The 14,757-nt window shown below is 37.0% G+C and overlaps 1 protein-coding gene across 27 annotated transcripts in view; it reads right to left on the minus strand.

Moving 5' to 3' along the window:
- Nrxn1 (neurexin 1) overlaps positions 1-14,757 on the minus strand; it is a 1,070,033-nt gene that overhangs the window by 698,923 nt on the left and 356,353 nt on the right. The gene's annotated exons all lie outside the window — the stretch shown is intronic.

Below are 14,757 nucleotides of genomic sequence, written 5' to 3' on the forward strand. Positions count from 1 at the left end.
AATAAATAAATAAATCTTTAAAAATATTTCAGAAAGAAAAACTAAGTTTCCAATTCCCAAGAAAAATAAATAAAATTCTTCCAAAGAGAAAAAATAAATAAATAAATAAATAAATCTTTAAAAATATTTCAGAAAGAAAAACTAAGTTTCCAATTCCCAAGAAAAATAAATAAAATTCTTCCAAAGAGAGAAAAAAAAAAAGAAAAGAAAGTATTGGCATTGCATTGCATGATATGAAATAATATTTGCAATAATTTTTATCCCACAAATGACAGAAGTAACTTTTACTAATATCCCTTATGCTATGTATTTTCTCTACCAACAAATCACAAAATTCTAAAAACACATGGGTCCTCTAACTAAAGAGCTTGTAATCTATGCTTCTCAAATGCTTGGGGCCCATAGACAACACATACCTATCCCATCAATATTGCCTCCCTATCTTTTTATAATATAGACACTATTCTAAATCGACTTCATTATCCACTGATGGCACATCACCCAAACTCAAAATTTTCAGTGCACAGATAAAGTGCACAGACTCAGTTCCTTTGAAATAAACGTGGCAAAGACTGCTCAGCTTATGAATGGCTTGCATTAGGATCTAGCTAGCTCAAAACTCTATGTTCTTCCTATACACTTCTCTGTATGTCAAATATTTTTGATGAATTTGATTAAATCCATTCATAGTTCCTGATGAAAGAAAATATTCATTTTAAAAAATGAAGGACAGGTAGTTTTCACAACCTGTTGTTCCATTCTAATATATCTTCTATGAACCCAAGTTTTATAATTCTTAAAGAAAATTCCTAAAAATATAGCTTTAAATTTTGATGTCACCAAAAATATTTTCCAGCTATCATCCCATGTGAAGTAATTATCCTAACTTCTTCAGAATATTTAAACTAATATTAAACTTCTCAGCCTCAATACTTGATTTCAATTTTGACACATTCGTCTACTAAATATTTGAGTCTAGGTTTTAGATAGTTCTGCTTAAGAACCACATATTTTTTTAGTTGATTGCATTGCCCCAATGTCTTGCAAATTCTGTACTACTGCTATGATCAGCATGAGTTCAGAGATTTGGCATGCCAGGTATATCAAGAAAGAAGAAAAGACTAACACAGAGATGCAGTGAAAAGCTGGTATTAGGTGGACTGGATGCTCTGATGAAGCTGAAGTAGATTTTATAATAAATAGCATGCTTATCATATAAATAGGAATACAGAAGCAGAGTTATTGAATATTGCCAAACAACAAGGAAGGTTATTGCATATAAATAAGCAGGGAAATAAGGTTATTATAAATATCTAAAAGAAGGAAGAGGATCGTTACAAAAATGAAGTGGGATTATATCCAGCTGAATGAAGGGAAAGGGTTACTACATACAGATAAACAAGGAGGTGTGTTTATAGAGAAAGCAAAACCCAGGAAGCAGGTTTAGCCAGTCTCAGTAGAGCAGCCTCTATAGGGGAGCAGTAGCAAGGCCATAAGCACAAAGGAGCGGATGCTCAGGCAGACATTTTCTATACACACTATCAGCATCGCCAAGTGCATCGGGAACTGAGAACACTTTGTCATTACAATGGTCCTTGACATGGCTGTTCCCATTTCAACACTATGCATTCATTCTGGACTTCTTTGGCTTCCTTTACTCTCTACATAATATTTTACAATGGTAAGGAAATCAGATATATGTCATGGATCTTCCCAATGAGGTAAAATGATGGGCTGATGCATTAGGCTGTGGCAATGTGTCAACATAAATAATATTCAAAAGGTTATTAGTTTAAACTCACGGTGAAATCACCAAAGACTTAAAAAAGTAATGATGCCTGGAACTGAGGTCAATCCCCATCATAACTGGTTACCTTTGGCCTGGTTACTGGGATGACTAATACGCTGGGGCAGTGGAGAATAAGGAGTTTAGAGATGCTGGTAGCATCTGTCTACTATGTAATAGTATGACTCTCTTTATATTAATTTAGTTATGAGAAAATCACAAAACTGGAGCAGCTTTAGGCTTTTATGTGGTTTGCTTGTTTATATTGTCATTATGCTTGCACATCACTTGATTAACTAGTAGTCATCTAGATTAAGTGGGAATGCCTAAGTGAGCTTACAGTCTCTCCTGTTTTAGCCACACACAGTATATTATCAGACCAACCTTTTACACACAGCTGAGTTGGCAAAAAGGTGTCTTTCAAAGAGCTGATCCTTTTGTAAAATTGCATGAATGATTACAAAGCTTCTTTAGAACACATGAAAAGCTAAAAATACTTACTGATATTGCTCCTTCTTATGCCAAATGTCACATCATCTGACAAGCAATAATGGCTATATTATACATCACTAGGAGTAAGATAAGCAAGAGACCTAACAGAACAAAGTCAACCAGGTAAGTTACTATTTGTTACTTTCAGATAGTTAATTCACTAAATTATTAGAGAGAGAGCCACACTATCACACACTGGACAGGTGTTACTAGCATCTCTAAATCTTTGTTCTCTACCACCCAGCAGCCAGGTCAAAGGTAACCAGTTAAGATGGGGAGTGTACTCGGGTCCAGGATTCATTGTAATTTTAAAATAATAGCCATTCTCTAGCATTCATTACACAGACACATAAGGCTCAGTAGTGCTTGCACTTTGTTTTGTTTTGTTTTGTTATTGTTTTTCTGTAAAGACCTCAAATAAACATTCAAAGGGCACATCTTCCCAGTCCTTGAATGTCTGCTTTGTACAGTCTTTAGCAATTGTTCAGAATGTGAAGAAAAGAATATGGATGCCAAATATATCACCATGAACACAAAAAATAGGGATATTACACTTTAAGGCGAAGGTATGGAAGGAAGTTTTGGAAGAAAATAAAGACACAAAATAAAGTCTGGTCCCAAAATAATTTATAAGAGCCAATGCCTCATGCATCAGTGCCTTCTCCCTGACAAGCTCATCTTTCTTTAACACGTTGACACATCTGCAACTCTAATGTACCAATACCAATTTCTGCTTTCCTTGCTGCTAGACCACAATAAACATTGGGCTCAGGATTTTAACCCTGACTAAAAGTCTCATCACAAAAGCCTCCGCACAGCAGTCTTTAAAAATATTTTGCATGTGTTCCCTTCAAATGATATTCCAGTATGTGGACAAAAAATTTCTTCTTGTCTTCCTCATTTACAACTGCTTGTTTGGCTAATTAAAGGATGTTGGGAGGAGAGAATGAGCAGGTCAGGAAAGATTGAACATCTTCTGCTCTGGCAGGCCTCACTATTGTCTTCAGTGAGACAAACCATTTATTCTTTGTCTAGCTTGGATTCAAGAAAGGCACAGAAGCATCTCTTCAGCCCTTCTGACCTCAGGGCAAAGTCCTTTTTATACTTGCCATGCAACTTGAAAACATCAGAACTCTACACAGAATGAAAAGTTCTCTGCTTTTAAGCAATTCAGCAGTGAGCTGGGGACTCTGCCCTGTGCCTTAGCACATTTCAGGTGCCTCTCAAGACAAAGTGGTTTGAAAGCTTTGAGGTTTTCTTGGCAACAGAAAAGAATAATTTGGCTTCTCTTGGAATAAGATCACATTCAGCAGAAAAGATCTCCTGGGCTCAAGGTCATGGATCTTAGCTCTGTGGATATTCAGTTTCTCAGAAGAGCTACTCCATGCCTTCAAAGCCCTTCAGACACTGCTGCAGGTGTTGTCTGTGCAGCATCCCTGAGGTACACCCTTCCACTTGTTTCATGATTTTTTTTTCCTTCAGAATGTCCATTTTGCCTCCTGAAAGTCATTTTCCCTATCTCTGTACATATTTGCCCTCCAAGAGATTTTTAATAAAGAGTTACCAGGATCTGTCAGGATCTGTCTACCTACGTACTTACCTACACACACACACACACACACACACACACACACACACACACACACACACACACACACACATACACACACACACCTCTGATTGCACTTCAAAATCCAAAGGTATTTAGGCATTATTATATAATATATTCCTAATAAAATACATTATGGGAGAACAGAGGAAAGAATTCCTTAATGGAAGGAACTTCTTAAGGGATTACTGATTGTGAGGCAATCAAAGTGGAGGGCCATCCCAATGGCATCCCTAAGTAATCAGCCCCTCCTCTCCTTAGACCCTATAAAGAGACATGCTGCTGTAGCCTTACATAGGGATGTCGGAACGTCAGGAACATCAGGCGTGCTAACTGTGCTCACTACGGTCATTCTCCTCAGAATTTCTCTCTCTCTCTCTCTCTCTCTCTCTCTCTCTCTCTGTGTGTGTGTGTGTGTGTGTGTGTGTGTGTGTGTCCCCTTCTCTATCCCTTCTCTGTCTCTACTCCCTTTTTAACCCTTCTTCCCATGCCCCTAAATAAACTTTATGGTACCTCAGCATGGGCCCACTAAGGTACCCCCTTCCACCGCACCATACCACATTTTACAAAACATATCAGTCGTTTAAAAATTATTGATATTATAATAAGGAGGAAAAATACTTTTAAAATCAAATTAAGGAAAATAAACACAGAACCTATTAACTATCTTGTTTCGTTATAATTATATATTCATTGTATACATACACACTCTGCACATTCATATGTGTGTGTGTGTGTATACACAAATCACAAATAAACGTGGAGATAGGAACATACTTTTGGAAGGAAGATTATTTTCTGTTATGATTTCTATGTTTTAACTATTTGTTTTCTTATTTTCTTTAAAGCTTTCTAAGTTTTTTTTTTTACAATGAACAACTTTATAGGTTTTATAACCAGAAAAAAATGTCTAATAAGATTAAATGATGAATTCAGACTGATTTTAGCACATGCATGGACTCTTACAGAAATAGTTCCCTTTTACAAGTCAAGTCAGAGGCAAAAAGATGTCAAACCATGCCGGGCAGTGGTAGCGAATGCCTTTAATCCCAGTACTTAGGAGGCAGAGGCAGGCAAATTTCTGAGTTCGAGGCCAGCCTGGTCTACAGAGTGAGTTCCAGGATAGCCAGGGCTACACAGAGAAACCCTGTCTTGAAAAACAAAAAAACAAAAACAAAAGCAAAAAAACAAAAAAAACAAAGAAAACGAAAAAATGTCAAACCACATTGGTTTCTACAGTTTTCAAGAATGACATAATGCAAGACCTCCCACAGAGACCTTCTTGTCTTTCACACAACACTGTGTGTTTTGTTTCATTTTGTTTTGCTTTGTTTTGTTTTGTTTAAACAGTGTTTAACAGTTAGAAATGCTGAGAAGCTAGAGCTAAGAACTTTAGTAGACAGTATTTTCTCTCACACTACTGTCAGGGAAAGTCTCTCCAAAGATCTATTTGTGACATACATGCTGACAAAATTCAAAGCAGAGTTAAAGCGTGCCTTTGCAAGCATCTCCCAGAGAGTATTCACTTTAGCTTAACCTATCACATTAATAAAGGCCACTTCTCATGGAATCCTCTGGAATGCCTCATACTTTACAGCTTGTGGGAAGCAAGCAGACAGATTCTCAAATGAAAGTACCTATGCTAGCATGTCTAAAACTGGCCAGGAATGAAAGACAAATAACCCCATCATGATTTTTTTTTTAATTTTCTGTAATTTAAATATTCTGTCTCTACAATCAAGCCAATCTTGTAGGTCAGCAAAGCTCAGAAAAGCCTTCGAGTTCAGTAACTGCACTCTTCACCATAGTGCATGCACCAACCCTTTCCATATATGAACCATGAAGTTCACTTTAGTAAGTTCACCTGTGCATTTGGTAGCAGATAGCCCCCTCCCAGGAGCCACTTCCTCTATAAAATGTATATTCATGTAAACCTTTAAACCTAGTGATCTTTGAATTTTTATTGTCACTCAATATGGAGCCTCTGCCACCAAACCAGTATCTCTGTGGGGATGGTTTTCTCTGCTTACCCAGATGTTAATGTGCTATACCTAATATCCACTCTGACTCCCTGTGCGTTATCAGCTTGATTCTAACACAGCAGCTGGAACTATCAAATGTTGAATGCTATGAACTGTCCGTATTAGCTGAAGAGAGAAATCAATTGTCTGTAGACACTGTAGGTGGTCTTACATACACATCAAAGTGTTCAAAGCCAACAACCTAGGCACGCTACACAACTTCTGAGTTCTACTTGGGCAGTTGTCTGCGGATGCTGTTGCCTTGGAAATAGTTCTAGGTTACAGCATGGTTTGTCACCTTTCCAACATTTCAGAAACCTATTAATATGTTGAGCCTGGAGTTTAAAGAGAGATTAAACTCTGGTTTACAGCACTATGTTCTTTGATTTCTTGACTTGATTGCTTTTGTTTTTTAATTGTAGCTTGAGAGTAGTGTTATGTTTTGGTCTCCAGCTCTGTGACATTAAATAAGTTATTTGAATGCCTCAGAAAGCATGCTAAATGGTAATTTCAGTGAATATCACACTACTTAATAGGATGCTTCCACACTCTTGGAGTTTATATAATAATGTCTGAGAATTCCTACCCAGGGACAAGAAGTTGCGTGGATCCCTCTTCTTCTCTCCTTGTCCATCACACAGATCTATCTCCCTGATTTGACTGATTGATGGCTGTTAAATACATGACAGCATTGCCCTTTCTCCATTTCTAAAATGAGGCAAAATACAGAGGAGATTCTCATCTAAACCCTTACAGTCACAGATGGTATACATTCAGATGAGAATAGAACAAACACTAGATGTTCTTCTGATTGTCTTCCAGATGTTTCTGTGGCTCAATTTTACCAATTTGGGGGAAAAAAAAGTTCTCAGTTCTGAAGAATTTAATGTCCAGTACAATTGTGTAATCTCTGGGTGGGGAAATGATTGACTGCCCACAGAAAAATGACTGTTGCAAAGAAATATGTGGAGCTCGCCGTGTTTATTCACACTGCTGTGGGGCATTTAATAAAGTGGTCTGACACAAGGAAAGATCCTGAGTGGAAACTCATGCTTTGGGAAGCCAAACCACCTTGTTTCTGCCATTGCCATTAGACATATGGGAAATATAATTTCAGCCACAGAAAGTGGTGTCTAAATGGATCCTGACTTTATGTGACAACTGTGGGACCATGAAAGGCAGCCTGTTTTGCTTGAGCGAGGCTTGCTCCAGAGACCCAGTAGAAAACTCTACAAGGGACAGAAGGGTGAATTAAGTTCCCAGAGACAGGTGCCTGACACCACAGAGCTCCCAACTCCATAATTCTGTGACTATCAGTCACGCAGACTAAGCCCCAATCTCCTGGCATTCTAGCTAGACTCTGCCCTCACAGTTACCTGGCAATAGCCAGGCATGCTCTGCCCCACCGTTACCCTGCAATACCGGAACTCCGGAGGGATGTGGGTTCCCTCCCACGCCCTTTATTCTCCCATGCCTGCTGTCTCACAGCTCTTTGTTTCTATAGAGACAGCAGCATAATTTTTAATGGATGATAGTCCTATGATTGCTTTCCCTGGCTCCTCATAAGGATCTGCTCTAAAGTTTAAACGCTGCATAAAAATGCTTCCACCCAATAAATGCAACAGCAAACATCCCAGTAAAACTATCTTAAAACTATCTGCAGCAGCCCAGTAGTTTACCACAGTCTTTAATGTCAGGTTGCTTTTTTATTCCAGAGGTCAGGAAAACAAACACTGTGTGAGCTCATTACAGTACATGCCTAAGCAAGCAGAGACACGAGAGTCTTTGCAAGTGCCAGACAATGGAACCTAGGCTTGTCTTTGCACCTCACTGGAATCTGGGTGAGAAAACATTTGCTAATACAAGCTATTAATACAAATCAACAAACAAAGCCGGCCTCTCATAGTCTACTTAAACAGCCCTGCCTGTGTTCTTAATTAACTGCTGATTTTTATACCAAACATGCCAATCAAGACAAAGTCATTTAAACACTGCTTTCATTTAAAAATTTTAAAGTACTAAATATTTTTGACTGAAAATTTACCACAAGGAATAATATATAATCCATTTTAGCCAGTATTTGAAATTAAATTTAACTAATAGGAACCAATGCAAACTAACTTCTCAATTATTTCAGGTATATTGTAAATTAAGAGTTTTTAGTGAATATTCTAAAGCTAAGAGTGCAATGACAGGAGTTCATTGAATAAGTCCATAATAGTAACTCAAAAATATTATAAAAACAAAAAATTTGGTTGTGGGAAAATAAGTAAGTTAAAGTAGATTCATCATTTGGCATACTTTATTTCTAATTCTTTAGAAACTGAATTATCTAGATCTAGCACACATCTATGGTAATTTCTCTGACCAAGTTGGGAGACAATACTTGGAATTTCTATGAGCTTCAAGCTTTTATAAAAGAAGATAATTTCTACAATCACTATGAAATTGCTGATAGGCACTCCGCCCTCCATTCTTCCCCTCCTTGAGTCCCCCACCCCATCCCCATCCTCTTCCCCTGCCTTGCAATGATGTGGTTAGTAGAGCTAGTATTAGACCTTTAGGACTGTAATAAACAAGGAACAATTTTCTGGTCCTCATAACTCTTGTTAAAATAAGCACTGCACAACAAGAGTCCACCCAGAGTTCCCCAGAAAAAAAAAGTAGCAACCAAAAAATGAAATGATAATAATAACAACAAACAAACAAAAAACCCCTCACATTCTATGCATAATGGACTCTATTTAAAAGAGCAGATTGTTCCAGAGTTTTAATTAGCTATTCTGTGACCACAGGACAGGTATCCAAATAAAAATTCAAAGAGGTTTCCTGTAGACAGTGCAGACTGGCTGCAGAGGAAGGGAGTCCCTGCTAGAAGCAGAGGTTGCCCCAATGGTTTGCTATGTTTGCATTTGATTTTCTCAAATATCTCTTCTACCATTCATTCCCACACCTCCTTACATTAATTCCCTTGAGTCTAACTTTCTTTTTTTGTTGTTTTTGTTTTTTGTTTGCTGTGGTTGTTGGGTTTTTTGTTTTGTTTTGTTTTTTTTTTTGTTTTTGTTTTTTGAGACAAGGTTTCTCTGTATAGCTCTGGCTGTCCTGGAACTCACTCTGTAGACTAGGCTGGCCTCCAACTCAGAAATCCACCTGCCTCTGCCTCCCAAGTGCTGGGATTAAAGGCATGCGCCACCACTGTCCGGCGAGTCTAACTTTCTTTATGTGAGTTATCTCTTTCATGTCCTTTTTATGAAACTTTAATATATATCTAAATATTAAAATTCCACCTACTTTAAATATACAATTTAGTAAATTTGGGAAAATTGACAGCATAACAGACCCAATACTACAATAATATTTCACATGTCCACTGCATCAGAAATAAACCTTTTAACTAATTTAGTTTCTGGTTCCAACACTCAAGCTAACTTTACCAACACTTGCCTTTCTCTCTAATGAAGCTTACTTTTTCTAGACTGTTGCTTCAAATCATATAAAATGACCCATGCTTAAGTAAGTTTTGCTCATTCATTCATGTTGCAACCTATACCATATGGGCCAGTGTGGTGGTTTGAGCAAAAATTACTCCCATGCACTTATATATTTAAATGCTTAATTACTAAGAAGTGGAATAGTTTGAAAGGATTAGAAGGATTTGGAGGATTTAACATGATGACCAAGGGATTGAACTCAGATTTTAATGGCTGCTCAGCAAGCACCACACTGACTTTGCTCCCATACTGTCCTAAACCCTATTCTTCATCCATATGAATAATGTTAATTCCTGGCTACATGTAATTATCTTATATATCTATATGCATCCAGGCAACAGCTCATTTTGAACATACTTCTGTGAAGTAGCCATGACATATTTGTGTCTGTAGGAGAGTTAGACAAGCTGAATTTCATATGTATAAGTAAATGATTTTAAAAAATTGCTTGAGTTTACCTTCATTTTGCATTACCATAAATAACATATCGATAAATCACAGTAATTTATATTTTAATTAATATATTAGCACAGGATTCTATTTATCTGCTTTCCTATTTGCTCATAGACAATGTTAGGTGTTTGTAGCAGTGAACACATCCTTCTGGTTTTGTGACATAATGACTACAGTGAGAGCAAGCATCCTCATTGTTAATGGCCTTTTCCTTTCCTTAATTGGAATTTTTCTTAAATATAATTTGATCACATACAAAAAACACAAAAACACAAAATTTTAAAACAAAATATATAAGCAAAAGGCAAATAAAACAAATAAGGCCCAAACAAATCAACATGAGACTAAAAGAAGTCAACAAAACCATCATTGAGGAAATCTGATTTCTCTTTGGAAGCAAATGTCATTGGGGACAGGTTCTAGGGCAGGGATGGGAGCCTGTGTTCATATGACCTGCTGAGCACTGGCACATCTATAGACCCTGCACAGGCAGCACCCTAAATAGGAACTCTATACAAAGGAAGGTACAAATGATCCTTAAACAAAAATCATCCAGTTCATGTTTTACAAGTAAGTAACACTTGGTAAATAGGAAAATAAAGCAAAGAACAAAAGATCAAGAAAGGTCAAATTAATATACAACCAGAGGAACGCTGTTAGAGCCTATAAGGTAGGAAAGCTGGAGAAACTGGGATTCTTCGCTTTGCAGTGGTGTTATTCACTGGGGAGAAGCTCTTATCCAGATGGGATGGAACGATGACCTAGACTGACCAAGCTCGCTGCAGCTTTCTCCTGGAAAGCCCTAAAGGTTGCCCCTAGATATACTGCTCTTGCCTCCATTTTTGTTTTCCATTTCTCTTCTGGGGAAAAATACAACAATAAGCACAGTAACAACACAATGAGAGACTTTTCCCAGGAATTCATAAGCAATGAGGAGGCCTTCATTGATACATTCTTATTTACCCTGCAGATCCTGGCGTTTCGCCACTGCTTTCTGCAAACTAGATTTGTTCTAGCTTCTGAGCTGTAGATGGAAGTTTATGATTTTCTACTTCAATGATTTCTGAGAAATTCTGATTAATAAAAGCGGAACCAGCTTAGCCCGGGGAGACTGCTATGCTTGTTTGAATTGAAAGTGATTTGCTAATTGCTAGAATACTTTTTCTGATATGACTCAGCTTAGATGCTACATCTTACCATCTTAGTAGGAAGAGCTGTTGTGAAGAGTGAATGGTTGTTGGTGTGTGTGTGTGTGTGTGTGTGTGTGTGTGTGTGTGTGTGTGTGTGTCTATGTGTATTTTAGTTTTAGGAGAGTAAAAAAAGGAAAAGGCTAGAAGAGAACCCACTGTGAAAGCTGGGAGCTGGGACTATAGGGTATGGATGCCATTAATGACCATATGCTACTTTAAATGTGCAAGAGACTATATATATGTATATGTGAAAAAATTCAGAGAGACGAAGAAAATCAACTATGAGGTCACTGATACTTTAAAGGGAAATTGACATGTGGATATTAAGAAATTAAATTCTAATTACTTTCTTCTATGATAATAAAAATACTAAGAATTCAAAAAGTATTGATATAGGTTCCAGAAAGCTAGGGTAAATTATTACAAATATGTTAATTCTACCATTAGAATAAAGCCAGACCCAAGTACCATTTATCTTTTCTGTTGCTATTCATATGACCCAGCTCACAGACATATTCTAAGATTTCTGAAATTGCCTTCAATCTGGTGTCTTTTATGACATTCAATCTTCCTACAAGAAGCAAGGTGAAGGTTTTATTGTCCAGTCATTTCACTCCTCAGTTCAAAACCCACTCAAGAGAAATTAAACAGTTGTTTAGAGTGAGAGGAGTTGTCACAAAAAGCCAAACATAAGCAATTCTTTTAAATCTGTGTTTTAAAGATTTACTCTACACTAGCCCAGCTACTGCCAGACACTAGAAAAAAAAAAAAAAAAAAAAAAAAAAAAAACAAAAAAAAAACAAAAAAAACACCAAGGTCATCACAGGGTGAGGGGAGGGGAGGGGATAGAGGAGGAGTGTAGGGAGGGAAAGGAGGGGGAGGAGTCAATGACACCTGCCTTTAGAGACTGGGGGAGCATTCAGTACCTTTTAATTCCTTTATGATTGAAAGTCTTATATTTCTTTAAATCATAAGGATAATCTATTGACCCCTTTGACAGCTCCAAGCTATTATTATCATCAAATGTGAGAGAAAGCAGGAGACTGGAGGGTTTATTGAAACTCTTAAGTCGCAAGACCAGGGCTAGTAAACCATGTTATTGGGTTTCTTTTTCTATATAGCTACAATGAACCCCAGCCTCATATCCAATGCCAGTCAATAAGCAAGTAGGCAAGACTCTTTCTCCTCCCTAGAGAGGCCTTTCCCCTGTGTACTTAGTTTCTGAATAAAGATACAAGGAGAATTACTTCACTGATGTTTTTCAGCAGTCCTTTGCCTTTCTTTTCTTTTTATCGTTTGTGTGTTTTTATTAAATGTTTAGATGACTGGGGACCTAAAATGTCTTTTTGTTTAACTTCATTGTAAAATAAAATGTCTATATTCATGTTGTCACCAGGACCTAGAAATCATCCACACCTTTCCACTTGATGAAATACACTAACCTATTCAAATAGATGAGATGGGAATGCCTGAGAATCTGGCCACACACTAAGGGATTTAATTTAATTTTGTAGCTAATTCCATTTCCTGGTAAGTATTACTAATCCTTTCTGTAGTCTACTGCAACCTCATCACCTCCTGCTAACCTGTTAACTTCTGCAACGTTGATATTTTTTCTTCTTTGACATCCTCCCCTGGGATTTTCTCAGACTTGAGGTCTAGAGTTACCAACACCTCTTCCTAGATCCTTTCTTTATCCCTACACATCTACAATCTACATACTAGCAAGTTTGTTTAGAGGCATGGTCTTACAATGTAGTGCCAGGTGGCCCAGAACACATTTTGTAGACCAGGCTGACCTCAATTTCTCAGAGATGGCACCCGCCTCTGCCTCCAACTGCTTCTCCTCCTCAGCCTCAACCTCCACCTCTACCTCAACATGCTGGGCCTAAAGGCAGAGTCACCATGCCTGACACTGTCCATTATTGCAGCACACTCTTACTTCTTTTCAGAGCCAGAGAAGCTTCCTGAGAACAGGCTGGATCATATAAAATTCTTACAGATACATATCAACAGATGTATTTAAAAATAATACGATTTATATTGTACAAAGGCATTTTATTTAAATGAAGCTATCCCACAGAATAAGGACAGAGCTCAGAGAGAAAGAGTTTGTATAGCATACAGAAAGCCCTGGTTTTGATGCTCAGAAACTTAAGGACAAGCAGCTTTGAGGAAATAATTAGAGAAAACAGGGCTAGGAATTATCTTTGCTTCTGTTTCCTACATCAGCAAAGGAGCTTACTCTCTTCTCGGTTTTCCACCACTTTCCCATCTTATCAAACAAAATATAAACAAGATGGCAGTGATCTATGACAGGCTACTTCAGCCAAGTGTATTTGTTCCTGAATAGATCTACAGCATGTTGTTTCCAGGTCTAATTGTATTATAAATGCATAACAAATTGTTCTGTGGCTTATGCATTCTTTTTCTGCAATAGACTATTTTATAGCTTCTTATAATTACCCATTATCAAGGCTTCATTATGTTCAATATGGATAGTATGTCTAGCATACAAAACATGCTTATTTTCTAGGCCATTTTATTTGGATGTATAAAATAATAAATGGTCTTCAAGAAAAAATGAAATATTTTTATACAATAAATTTTAAAACATTACTTTTGGAGAAGTATGTAGCAGACTGATATATCCACTTACGGAAAGTTCAACACATAGAATTACTCCCCTTTGAAAATCATATAGGTTAATAAATACTTTGTAATTTTAAAAATATCACAAACTTTTGAATTCCAAATTCAAATTACCCAGTAAATAATGAAACATTTTTGAGGCATGGATTCTATAACAATTATATATTAACTGGTATTGTTTTAAAGTAAAAAGATATTTTACTCTTTAATTAATATGGGTTCTGATTTTTTCGCTTGTCATTATGAATCTTCAACATAAAGGACTTTCAAGGTTTTGATTAACATTTCACAGTAAATTACAACTAATCATTTGTACTTCAGTTTGATTTGATTTCAGCCTAAATTAAGTTTCTATTTTAATATGACTGGAGGTTTTGAAGACAATGGAATCTATGAAGTATACTTTTACCTTATTCCAAAGTGTGCAATTATTTCAAACGTCATTTTAAGCCTGTGCTTTACCTTTGATGTTCAGGGCTTCATCCCAGAACCTAGAACAATGCTGGTAAACAGAGGCACTCAACAGATGCACCATTGGATGCACCTCCTGTCCACTGTCCTGTACCTTCCTGCGGGGTGAAAGGCCAGACAAGATTCTAACTGGTAGCAAAATCATTATATTACATACATGGTTGGGCACAAGTATTTCTATTCTCATTCTATAGGTGAGAAAATAAAAATGCCAGATATTAAAGTGTTTATTCAAGGTAATGGGCCTAATACATTTATTCATAATGGCCAAAGTTTGTCTGTCTATAGATCCTGGTATTTTAACAGCAGGTACTTCTCCATCATCATACTGTGGATGAAATAAAATGACTCAAAACACACACAAGACATGAACACTCAAAACACATATCCAACAATCCCAGAAATAATTTATCATTCAATTCAATTAATCTGTTTGGGGTTTTAAGAAGAATGGTGGTCTCATGTGGGAACGATAACAGACTATGCAAGGAAGGGACTTTTTCTATGAAGTAGCTGGGACAGGCAAAGACTTGGCTATAGGAGTAAAACCTCACATGGTGGTTAGAACATTTGGGGTTAGTTTCTAGGCAGC

The sequence above is a fragment of the Mus pahari genome, chromosome 18 (genome assembly GCF_900095145.1).
Source record: "Mus pahari chromosome 18, PAHARI_EIJ_v1.1, whole genome shotgun sequence".
NCBI classification, from domain to species: Eukaryota; Metazoa; Chordata; class Mammalia; order Rodentia; family Muridae; genus Mus; species Mus pahari.